The sequence below is a fragment of the Drosophila montana genome, unplaced genomic scaffold, assembly GCF_035044405.1.
Source record: "Drosophila montana isolate Dmon_TW-CO22-7 unplaced genomic scaffold, ASM3504440v1 contig_3831_1, whole genome shotgun sequence".
Classification (NCBI taxonomy): domain Eukaryota; kingdom Metazoa; phylum Arthropoda; class Insecta; order Diptera; family Drosophilidae; genus Drosophila; species Drosophila montana.
The window spans coordinates 47,735-56,829 of NW_026998702.1; the positions used below are offsets into that span (position 1 = coordinate 47,735).

At 44.1% G+C, this 9,095-nt stretch overlaps 1 pseudogene; it reads right to left on the reverse strand.

Moving 5' to 3' along the window:
- Positions 1-3,583: 3,583 nt before the first annotated feature.
- Positions 3,584-8,421, reverse strand: LOC135437613 (nucleoside hydrolase-like; annotated as a pseudogene).
- Positions 8,422-9,095: the final 674 nt, after the last annotated feature.

Genomic DNA, 9,095 nt, shown 5'->3' on the forward strand with positions numbered 1-9,095 from the left:
AAGACGCCCTAACAGAAAAGAAGAATCTATATCGCCAACAATCAACTTATGTAGGAAGACAACACCGAGAATTGTGCTACGGTTGGTTAACGACGGAAGATTAATAAGAAGCAGCCTGGAAGGATGGCAACCGAAGATTGGGGTCCCAATTTAAACCTCATATGGCAAAAAGCAGAAATTGCTTCTGAACCGATTCAATACGATCCTGGCTATAGTTATACTGCGGAGACCAGATGCAAAAGCAGTATTCAAGGATAGGGCGAACAAGAGAGATTTACTCAAATGTAATAAATAAAATGTAAATAATAAAACGGTAAATCCGTGATGACCTCAACCACACCTCTATTCTTCAATTCCAATTTCATGTAGGTCGACGACGGACTTGCTCGGCCACTCTCTAAGAGGTGCCGTCCGAGCCATCGGCGGGCTTCGCACAGCTCTGGGCACTTCCGGGTTTTAATTACGCAAATTGATCTCCAACGACAAGGCTTTGCTCATTAATCTTCCTACATAGCATATACTGCGAGCCGATTTCTTGAAGATTGTAGAAGCTAGCCTAGCGAAGGGATACGCTGGAAAGCAGACACCGATGAGTTCCTCTTCATCTCCGCCGACATCGAAGTGAAGCAATGTACGCAACGTGAAGTGCTTTCACAATTCTCCAAGCTGTACGATCCAGCGGAATGATTAATTCCATTAGTGGTCCGCGCTAAAATCTTGCTATTGTGAAGACTATCTCCCTGCCCCGCTTAGAGTTTTGTGATGCTGTCCTGCTTACGGAAGTGTCCGCAGCACTCCTAACACAGCTTTCTGTCGAAACTACCAAATTAGCCTTTCTCAGGAAGCCAACATGGAAGTGGACGACCTTTGTGGCTAATAGAGGCGCAAGATTACACAATCCGCAAACTCCAAATGGTCTCACGTTCACTCCGAATGCAACCGTGCTGATCTTTCTAGCTAAAGTGTTCTCTTACGCGACCTTGCGTTCAATGATCTGTGGTGTCATGGACCAAAAAAAATTTCAATGGCAAAATCCTATCCAATCAGCCCATGAAACTGAGGAAGAACTACGTCCCATGAAATGCAACTTTGCAAAGTCGCCTCTGAAATTCAATATCGTGGACCGAATTCGGCAAATCACTTTGAGTCATGGCCTATGTGTTCCGTTTCACAACGCGTTGCAAGAAACTTGATATTAAATTTCCGAAGGAGAACAGCAGGACTGAAAGCTGCTTGTTGTACATTCTCAACGCATTAAGTACCCCAAGGAGGATCAGTATTTGCCCGACATGTAACTTATACCAAGCTCAAGTGCCATCATAATTCACAATTCATTGATCACAATGGAGTCAAGAGAGCATGTAGGCATGTGAGAGCTTCGGAGTGGTTGCGCTATGACGAAAGACATCCAATCCTCCTTCCCTATAGAAACACTTTCACACATCTCCTCCTTTGTTTTACGCATCGTATATCCCTCATGGTCTGAAACCAGATAATAATGCATCTGATCCGGTGCAAGTTCTGGTTAAGGCCACGATAAATTCATGTCGATTATGTGTGATTTATCGCAAGAAGTTGCAAACCCAACTCATGGGCGACTTATCCGTCGAACGAACCACGTTTTCCCGTCCGTTAACGCACACTGGCCTCGATTTTGGTGGTCGCACAAGCCCCATCACCAAGGGCTATATATGCGTCTGAAGTATACAGTACACGAGCCATGTATTTAGAAGCGACTTTGCACCTGACGACAGAAAAATTCCTTGCCACTTTCGTTCGATTTGTTTCTGGACGTGGGCCTCCAACAAATATACCCACGAAAACGTGAATCACATTAACTTACAGCCATCAAAATCTATGCTGCCGTTTCAACCCTCCTAGCGCCCATATATGGGTGGCGTATGGGAAGCGAGAGTAAAGAGCTTCAAACATCTCTTTTACAAGGACTCTTCCTCTTTCAAGTACACGACACTCTTGTCCAAATTAGAAGCTTGCCTCTACTCGACGCCAATCTATCCCCTCTCAGAGAACCCGTCTGACCTACTGGTCCTCCTAGTAGGCGGTCCTCTCATATCGATTTTGGAGCCTGTAATTAAAAAGAGTACAGCCTCCATCCTGAACGGCTGGCAACATCTCAAGACCCTTAATCAGCTATTTTGTTTCTATTGGAAAGAAGAATATCTCAATGAGTTTCACCAAAGGAATAAATGGCAACATCCAAGGAGAAACCTACAAAACGCCGCCATGGTTATCGTCAAAGAAAGTAACTAGCTCAGCTGAGTCTAAGCTATGCATCCAGGTAAGGTTGACATAGTGCGCGTGCTAGATGTCCTTACAGCCCGTGGCGTCATCATGCGGATCATTGATAAAATCATCCGCCTTCCGAATGTCTGCGATGTCACCACTCATGTGGTGGTAACACACTATTCGTTTTTTGTGTCTTGAAATACATATTATTAAACAATCTCCTTTTCCTGGCTCAGCAAAATGGTTCCTCGCCCAAGCAACACAAACCAGCAGCGCCATCAGCCCTGAGGAGTGTGGTCGTATAGATGTCGGGAGCGCCCTGGAGTCATGCACTGCGGAAGTGCCAACGCTTCCTAAGCCTGACACCTCAGACCTGAGAAGCGCCTCCGGGCAGTACACATATACAAGTACTGCCCCAAATGTCTGGCCCACAAGCACTCACGCTCATTGTGCACCAGCAATGATAGCTGGCGGTCCTGTTGCAAGGACCACCACAGTCTACATATAAAAGGAGAAAAGACGAAGCTAGGAGTGGGTTCAGAGCCCCGTGGAGCACTCTCAAGGTTGCGCGGAAAGCGAAGACCGGAACTTGGCGCTTTCCATCCGCCGCGCCCACATCACGGACGACGCGCTCCAATTCTCCGGCGCCAGCTACAACACTGTATTCGCTCTTCCAGCGCAGGAGCATCAGTGTACTGCCTACTCCACTTGTGCTTTTCGGAAACGGTACCAAAACCTTCGAGACTCCAGCGCCAATTGATCCGCGCAGTCTGACGAGTCGCATCAATGCATCCTTGGCAACAACATTCGGGCTTTCCGTCACTCGCATGAAGAAGGCGCTTGTACCGCCTATCTCACCGATGAAACGAACATAAAAGTTATTTTCTATACAGAGAATAAACTTCAGATTCGGACCCCTTTAAAACGAACCAAAAAAAAAATTCGGAGCAAACTAGAGAACATCGTATTGGCGGATGCTGGGTTCCATCGGCCCGAAACCGTCACCTTGGCGCTCAGTGCGGATCAGTATCCGAAAAAATTCCGGCCGGGTTCGGTCAGCCGTTGGTGCAGAACACCATATTTTAATGGGTCCTCTCCGGAACTTGCAGCCTCCTTTCCAAGGATCTCCATTTAAAAAAGAATAAGAACGGGCGGGATATTCTGCCGCAAAGTCGCAACCTACAAAATCCGTCACTTATGTCGCTGCTTCCATGCTACAATTAAATTAAATAAGTAAACCAAAAACTACCTTTTGTAAGCCACAATTTTAATGCAATTGTATTTTTGAGTATATGCAAATATTCTATTGCAAAATAATACTGTTGATCATCAAGATTGGTGTTTGCGGAAGCTAACACAAATTTTAAGAATTTATGTATGCTGGTATACACACACATTCATGCACGTCTTTATTGAATTATATAATCGTCGACTAATTCAATGATGCGAACATTCTCAGGAAACTTTTCACACTCTTTTAAATGATCGAGTACTATTTGGTCATGAGTATGTGGACCTGTAAGATCGACGGTGGCGTGCCAAGTGCTAGATTTTTTGATAAACTGTTTTCAAAGAGCCATGCAGCTACTAACAAGGCATCGCATGGATTCCAATTTTTCAACTTGTGTAAGAATGTCGATTGCATAGTGTTTGTTTGTTGAAGCGTATTTACCAAAATAATTCAGTCGCCAGCTCTAAAGAGAATAGACATATGTAAATACGTACACATGTTAAAGCCATTAAAAGTCGGTACCTACAATAGATATGTTGAAACGCTCCTTGGTACATGTTTCCCATGGGAGTATGGTGATTGGGCACCGCGTTTTTAACAGCACGGCAATTGAAAATTGAACTCGGCAGAGCGTGATGAATTTCCTACTCCCTGATAGTTGCCGCCCATGATGCAAACATCTTTGATGGACTGCCTAAATTTTTTTACCATACATAGTGAAGCCCAGTGCCAAATTAGTTAGCAGTCCCACCGCAATAATGATAATTTGTTAAAGTCGGTCCTGGCATAACTTGTGTATGGCCGAAATAGCATTCTGTGGCTGCACAACATTGATCTTTGAAGCAACTGCTGTGTTTAAATATTTCTTATCTTACGTAAACAATATTAATCTGGCGCTCTTTATTTATTACCGTATCATTAACTTATGCTAAGCCTAAAGCTGATGCTGCGCCTCGAGATAGTTATAGTTGTTCGCTTCGAGCATTTGGTGCAACAGGGACGTACCAAGTTTGGCTCGCTTGCCTTTATAATACTATTGTAAATTGATCAAATGGTACAGACTAAATCGGGTCTGCCTTCTTCTCGTTATTTAAAACAAATAAACAATTAAATCGAATATTGAGGAAATAAAATCTGTTTAATTATTTCTAGTGTTAAAAGCTATTGAAAAAGCTTGATAGTCCAACAAACAGCAAACGATAATTCATATTAACAAAGCACCAAACTTACCATTTATAACGAGCGACAGCTGAGATGTTGCAACAAACATTCAAGCTTTCTTCTATACAAGATGCTACAACGTCGTGGTTGCACCAAATTGGAGATACGGTATTCAGGTTTGGGGCATTACATCTCGGACAAATCGAAGACGGATTCAGATACTCCAAAACTTGGCCTTGCGCCGAATTACCGGTGCTGACTGGTACGTCAGAAATTCTACATTGCACAGAGACCTCAAAATGGAGACCAAAGACAGCCAAGTCGGAGCATTCGCCAACCGGTACAACGAACGCTTGCAGCGACACTGCAACCGGGTAGCAAGAGGCCTCGGTGGGAGGTGTGTAGTTAGGAGGCTCAAGAGAAGATCGTTTAAGGACCTCCTCCAACCACGACATAGGAGACGCCCCAAGTCCCCCGACTACCTACGTGACGATCCAGCCTTATTCAAAAAAGCCGACTTTGACGTTTGTCCACGATAAAGCCTGAGGACTCAACCAGGCTTGGCGAAATATCACCTAAGCCAACTGTTTTGCAATAAAAATGTATGCTATTTTTAATTCAATACAATAAACAAACAGAAAAAAACTTCGTTTTTTCTCACTACGACTTAATTGTTGGTGTGGCTATTGAGTAGAGCCGGCGGAAAGTAGCGCGGTCAGTTACGAGTTCGAACCCTGCTTGGGAAAATGTTATTTTTTTTGGCTGGTGTGACGGTTGAGTAGATTCGGCAGAAGTAATGCGGTCAGTTACGAGTTCGATTCCTGCCAAGGGAACTTTTTTTTTATATTTTCTTTATTACTACTAAAGCAAACGAGCGAGTAGCGCGAGCTGTACTTGGTGTTGGAATAAGAGGGTTCAGGGTATCCCCTAGTCGGGAGCTCCCGACTAGAACCTCTCACTTGTTTTATATTTATTTATTTATTTATTAATGGCCGACAAAACGAGTGTCTTCCTAATTATTCAATACATTATACATACATTATGAAAATTAAATGCTAAAAGCCTAGTTAGAGTACAAAATTTTCTAATAGCAGAACTGACCGGTGGAGGTGTTTTATTTGGCAGTCCGGCTAGCGCTTTTAGAGCCTACAGCTAAAAATAAAGGTGATAGTATAGAGTATAGTATGGTGTTCTTAAGTAAAATTATATATAATCTTAATTGACTATATTGTTTAAGAAAATACAATAAATAGGGAAAAAGAAAGAAAGAAGTTATTAATAAAGTAAAGAAATTTAAACAAGAAATATAGAATGTTAGGTAGATAAGATAGAGAAATAGTAATGGGTATGCCCCTACTCATAGCTGGGAATAGTCAGTGAGTTCCCGTAGGTATCCTGAAAGCAACGATTTTATTAGGGGTAGAGAAAGTTCAGTGGAGAAAACGGAATACAAACTATTGTAATATTTGCATAATGCACGAAAAGAATTGTGAATAGCGTAATCTGTTGTGCACGTTGGTAGAATTATGGGGCGATAATTCCTGGTAAGTCTACATGGAACAGAGAATTGAAGACGCCCTAACAGAAAAGAACGGAAGATTAATAAGAAGCAGCCTGGAAGGATGGCAACCGAAGATTGGGGTCCCAATTTTAACCTCATATGGCAAAAAGCAGAAATTGCTTCTGAACCGATTCAATACGATCCTGGCTATAGTTATACTGCGGGCGAACAAGAGAGATTTACTCAAATGTAATAAATAAAATGTAAATAATAAAACGGTAAATCCGTGATGACGTCAACCACACCTCTATTCTTCAATTCCAATTTCATGTAGGTCGACGACGGACTTGCTCGGCCACTCTCTAAGAGGTGCCGTCCGAGCCATCGGCGGGCTTCGCACAGCTCTGGGCACTTCCGGGTTTTAATTACGCAAATTGATCTCCAACGACAAGGCTGTACTCATTAATCTTCCTACATAGCATATACTGCGATCCGATTTCTTGAAGATTGTAGAAGCTAGCCTAGCGAAGGGATACGCTGGAAAGCAGACACCGATGAGTTCCTCTTCATCTCCGCCGACATCGAAGTGAAGCAATGTACGCAACGTGAAGTGCTTTCACAATTCGCCAAGCTGTACGATCCAGCGGAATGATTAATTCCATTAGTGGTCCGCGCTAAAATCATTAAGCAAGAGATCTTGCTTTATTATCTGGATGATCGGGATGTATCCTTGCCAAGCAAACTCCTCCAAAGATGGCGAGATACGCATCTCCAGATGGGTTCAATTTTCCCCTAAGGCCTAGAGGCAGCTCCATGGGATTAGCAATTTACACCCGGATTAAAACTGTGCATGAAGCCAGGGTTGCTATTGTGAAGACTATCTCCCCGCCCCGCTTAGAGTTTTGTGATGCTGTCCTGCTTACGGAAGTGTCCGCAGCACTCCTAACACAGCTTTCTGTCGAAAATACCAAATTAGCCTTTCTCAGGAAGCCAACATGGAAGTGGACGACCTTTGTGGCTAATAGAGGCGCCAAGATTACACAATCCGCAAACTCCAAATGGTCTCACGTTCACTCCGAATGCAACCGTGCTGATCTTTCTAGCTCAAGTGTTCTCTTACGCGACCTTGCGTTCAATGATCTGTGGTGGCATGGACCAAAAAAATTTCAATGGCAAAATCCTATCCAATCAGCCCATGAAACTGAGGAAGAACTACGTCCCGTTAAATGCAACTTTGCATAGTCGTCTCTGAAATTCATTATCGTGGACCGAATTCGGCAAATCACTTAGAGTCATGGCCTATGTGTTCCGTTTCACAACGCGTTGCCAGAAACTTGATATTAAATTTCCGAAGGAGAACAGCAGGACTGAAAGCTGTTTGTTGTACAATCTCAACGCATTAAGTACCCCAAGGAGGATCAGTATTTGCCCGACATGTAACTTATACCAAGCTCAAGTGCCATCATAATTCACAATTCATTGATCACAATGGAGGCAAGAGAGCATGTGGGCATGTGAGAGCTTCGGAGTGGTTGCGCTATGACGAAAGACATCCAATCCTCCTTCCCTATAGAAACACTTTCACACATCTCCTCCTTTGTTTTACGCATCGTATATCCCTCATGGTCTGAAACCAGATAATAATGCATCTGATCCGGTGCGAGTTCTGGATTCCAAACTTCAGGAATCTGGTTAAGGCCACGATAAATTCATGTCGATTATGTGTGATTTATCGCAAGAAGTTGCAAACCCAACTCATGGGCGACTTATCCGTCGAACGAACCACGTTTTCCCGTCCGTTAACGCACACTGGCCTCGATTTTGGTGGTCGCACAAGCCCCATCACCAAGGGCTATATATGCGTCTGAAGTATACAGTACACGAGCCATGTATTTAGAAGCGACTTTGCACCTGACGACAGAAAAATTCCTTGCCACTTTCGTTCGATTTGTTTCTGGACGTGGGCCTCCAACAAATACACCCACGAAAACGTGAATCACATTAACTTATAGCCATCAAAATCTATGCTGCCGTTTCAACCCTCCTAGCGCCCATATATGGGTGGCGTATGGGAAGCGAGAGTAAAGAGCTTCAAACATTTCTTTTACAAGGACTCTTCCTCTTTCAAGTACACGACACTCTTGTCCAAATTAGAAGCTTGCCTCTACTCGACGCCAATCCATCCCCTCTCAGAGAACCCGTCTGACCTACTGGTCCTCCTAGTAGGCGGTCCTCTCATATCGATTTTGGAGCCTGTAATTAAAAAGAGTACAGCCTCCATCCTGAACGGCTGGCAACATCTAAAGACCCTTAATCAGCTATTTTGTTTCTATTGGAAAGAAGAATATCTCAATGAGTTTCACCAAAGGAATAAATGGCAACATCCAAGGAGAAACCTTCAAAACGCCGACATGGTTATCGTCAAAGAAAGTAACTAGCTCAGCTGAGTCTAAGCTATGCATCCAGGCAAGGTTGACATAGTGCGCGTGCTAGATGTCCTTACAGCCCGTGGCGTCATCATGCGGATCATGCGGATCTGCGATGTCACCACTCATGTGGTGGTAACACACTATTCGTTTTTTGTGTCTTGAAATACATATTATTAAACAATCTCCTTTTCCTGGCTCAGCAAAATGGTTCCTCGCCCAAGCAACACAAACCAGCAGCGCCATCAGCCCCGAGATGTCGGGAGCGCCCTGGAGTACACATATACAAGTACTGCACCAAATGTCTGGCCCACAAGCACCCACGCTCATTGTGCACCAGCAATGATAGCTGGCGGTCCTGTTGCAAGGACTACCACAGTCTACATACAAAAGGAGAAAAGACGAAGCTAGGAGTGGGTGCAGAGCCCCGTGGAGCACTCCCAAGGTTGCGCGGAAAGCGAAGACCGGAACTTGACCCTCCCGGCGCTTTCCATCCGCCGCGCCCACATCACGGACGACGCACTCCAAT